Below are 4,806 nucleotides of genomic sequence, written 5' to 3' on the forward strand. Positions count from 1 at the left end.
GACTACCACTAGTCTACTATCTCTACTATTACTACTGACTACCACTAGTCTACTATCTCTACTATCTCTACTATTACTACTGACTACCACTAGTCTACTATCTCTACTATCTCTACTATTACTACTGACTACCACTAGTCTACTATCTCTACTATCTCTACTATTACTACTGACTACCACTAGTCTACTATCACTAATATCTCTACTATTACTACTGACTACCACTAGTCTACTATCTCTACTATTACTACTGACTACCACTAGTCTACTATCTCTACTATTACTACTGACTACCACTAGTCTACTATCACTACTATCTCTACTATTACTACTGACTACCACTAGTCTACTATCACTAATATCTCTACTATTACTACTGACTACCACTAGTCTACTATCTCTACTATTACTACTGACTACCACTAGTCTACTATCTCTACTATCTCTACTATTACTACTGACTACCACTAGTCTACTATCTCTACTATTACTACTGACTACCACTAGTCTACTATCTCTACTATTACTACCGACTACCACTAGTCTACTATCTCTACTATTACTACTGACTACCACTAGTCTACTATCTCTACTATTACTACTGACTACCACTAGTCTACTATCTCTACTATTACTACTGACTACCACTAGTCTACTATATCTACTATTACTACTGACTACAACTAGTCTACAATCTCTACTATCTCTACCATCACTACTGACTACCACTAGTCTACTATCTCTCCTATTACTACTGACTACCACTAGTCTACTATCTCTACTATTACTACTGACTACCACTAGTCTACTATCTCTATTATTACTACTGACTACCACTAGTCTACTATCTCTACTATTACTACTGACTACCACTAGTCTACTATCTCTACTATCTCTACTATTACTACTGACTACCACTAGTCTACTATCTCTACTATTACTACTGACTACCACTAGTGGTGTGTCTCAGAGTATGGTATTTTCAGATGTTTTTTTTTACAGAGCGAGGATGACAGTGGACAAATATGTAGGTCAAAGGGCACTAGACCGGATTCAAACTTCTACCGTCATCATAGACATGTCTAGAGGAGACTGCGAAATGACCTCTAATGACCCCTCTAATGAACACTAGTGATCTCTTAATGAACACTAGTGACCTCTAATGACCTCTAATGACCCCTCTAATGAACACTAGTGACCTCTAATGATCTCTAGTGACCTCTAATGACCCCTCTAATGAACACTAGTGACCTCTAATGACCTCTAGTGACCTCTAATGGCCCCTCTAATGAACACTAGTGACATCTAATGACCTCTAGCGACCACTAATGACCTCTCTAATGAACACTAGTGACCTCTAATGATCTCCAGTGACCTCTAATGACCCCTCTAATGAACACTAGTGTTCTCTAATGACCTCTAGTGACCCCTCTGATGAACACTAGTGATCTCTAATGACCTCTGGTGATCTCTAATGACTTCTAGTGACCTCTAATGACCTCTACTGACCTCTACACAAGCCACTTTAGCCTTTTAGATCATGTTTTAATTTATTTAACAAGGAAAGTCAGTTGAAAACAAATTCTTATCGACAATGACGGCCTACCAAAAGGCAAAAGGCCTCCTGGGATTAAAATTACAAATATAGAATAAAAAACACATCATGACATAAAGAGAGACCTAAGACAACAACACAGCATGGTAGCAACACAACATGACAACACAGCATGGTAGCAACACCACATGACAACACAGCATGGTAGCAACACAACATGACAACACAGCATGGTAGCAACACAGCATGGTAGCAACACAACATGACAACACAGCATGGTAGCAACACAACATGACAACACAGCATGGTAGCAACACAACATGACAACACAGCATGGTAGCAACACAACATGACAACACAGCATGGTAGCAACACAACATGACAACACAGCATGGTAGCAACACATGACAACACAGCATGGTAGCAACACAACATGACAACACAACATGACAACACAGCATGGTAGCAACACAACATGACAACACAACATGACAACACAGCATGGTAGCAACACAACATGACAACACAGCATGGTAGCAACACAACATGACAACACAGCATGGTAGCAACACAACATGGTAGCAACACAACATGACAACACAGCATGGTAGCAACACAACATGACAACACAGCATGGTAGCAACACAGCATGACAACACAGCATGGTAGCAACACAACATGACAACACAGCATGGTAGCAACACAACATGACAACACAGCATGGTAGCAACACAACATGACAACACAGCATGGTAGCAACACAACATGACAACACAGCATGGTAGCAACACAACATGACAACACAGCATGGTAGCAACACAACATGACAACACAGCATGGTAGCAACACAACATGACAACACAGCATGGTAGCAACACAACATGACAACATAGCATGGTAGCAACACAACATGACAACACAGCATGGTAGCAACACAACATGACAACACAGCATGGTAGCAACACCACATGACAACACAGCATGGTAGCAACACAACATGACAACACAGCATGGTAGCAACACAACATGACAACACAGCATGGTAGCAACACAACATGACAACACAGCATGGTAGCAACACAACATGACAACAGAGCATGGTAGCAACACAACATGACAACACAGCATGGTAGCAACACAACATGACAACAGAGCATGGTAGCAACACAACATGACAACACAGCATGGTAGCAACACAACATGACAACACAGCATGGTAGCAACACAACATGACAACACAGCATGGTAGCAACACAACATGACAACAGAGCATGGTAGCAACACAACATGACAACACAGCATGGTAGCAACACAACATGACAACACAACATGACAACATAGCATGGTAGCAACACAACATGACAACACAGCATGGTAGCAACACAACATGACAACACAGCATGGTAGCAACACAACATGACAACACAGCATGGTAGCAACACAACATGGCAACACAACATGGTAGCAACACAACATGACAACACAGCATGGTAGCAACACAACATGGCAACACAACATGGTAGCAACACAACATGACAACATAGCATGGTAGCAACACAACATGACAACACAGCATGGTAGCAACACAACATGACAACACAGCATGGTAGCAACACAACATGACAACACAGCATGGTAGCAACACAACATGACAACAGAGCATGGTAGCAACACAACATGACAACACAGCATGGTAGCAACACAACATGACAACACAACATGACAACATAGCATGGTAGCAACACAACATGACAACACAGCATGGTAGCAACACAACATGACAACACAGCATGGTAGCAACACAACATGACAACACAGCATGGTAGCAACACAACATGGCAACACAACATGGTAGCAACACAACATGACAACACAGCATGGTAGCAACACAACATGGCAACACAACATGGTAGCAACACAACATGACAACATAGCATGGTAGCAACACAACATGACAACACAGCATGGTAGCAACACAACATGACAACACAGCATGGTAGCAACACAACATGACAACACAGCATGGTAGCAACACAACATGACAACACAGCATGGTAGCAACACAACATGACAACACAGCATGGTAGCAACACAACAACACAGCATGGTAGCAACACCACATGACAACACAACATGGTAGCAACACAACATGACAACACAGCATGGTAGCAACACAACATGACAACACAGCATGGTAGCAACACCACATGACAACACAACATGGTAGCAACACAACATGACAACACAGCATGGTAGCAACACAACATGCTAGCAACACAACATGACAACATAGCATGCTAGCAACACAACATGGCAACACAACATGCTAGCAACACAACATGACAACACAACATGCTAGCAACACAACATGACAACACAGCATGGTAGCAACACAACATGACAACACAGCATGGTAGCAACACCACAGGGTACAAACATTATTGGGCACAGACAACAGCACAAAGGGCAAGAAGGTAGAGACAACAATACATCACACAAAGCAGCCACAACTGTCAGTAAGTGGGTCCATGATTGAGTCTTTGAATGAATAGATGTTCAAGAGAACAGGGTTACAGCAGTGCCTTGCCAAAGTATTCATCCCCCTTGCCGTTTATCTTATTATTATTATTATGATTTTTATCTGGATTTCATGTAATGGACATACACAAAACAGTCCAAATTGGTGAAGTGAAATGAAAAAAATAACTTGTTTAAAAAAGATATATATATATTTTATTTTAATTAAAGTGTATATGTCTTTACCCCCTTTGCAATGAAGCCCCTAAATAAGATCTGGTGCAACCAATTACCTTCAGAAGTCACATAAATTCCACCTGTGTGCAATCTAAGTGTCCCATGATCTCAGTATATATACACCTGTTCTGAAAGGCCTCAGAACTCATCAACACCACCAAGCAAGCGGCACCATGAAGACCAAGGAGCTCTCCAAACAGGTCAGGGACAAAGTTGTGGAGAAGTACAGATCAGGGTTGGGTTATAAAAAAATACCCGAAACTTTGAACATCACACAGAGCATCATTAAATCCATTATTAAAACATTGAAATGATATGGGACCACAACAAACCTGCCAAGAGAGGGCCGCCCACCAAAACTCACGGACCAGGCAAGGAGGGCATTAATCAGAGAGGCCACAAAGAGACCAAAGATAACTCTGAAGGAGCTGCAAAGCTCCACAGCGGAGATTGGAGTATCTGTCCATAGGACCACTTTGCCGTACACTCCACAGAGC

The sequence above is a fragment of the Oncorhynchus nerka genome, linkage group LG2, assembly GCF_034236695.1.
Source record: "Oncorhynchus nerka isolate Pitt River linkage group LG2, Oner_Uvic_2.0, whole genome shotgun sequence".
In the NCBI taxonomy this organism is placed as follows: Eukaryota; Metazoa; Chordata; class Actinopteri; order Salmoniformes; family Salmonidae; genus Oncorhynchus; species Oncorhynchus nerka.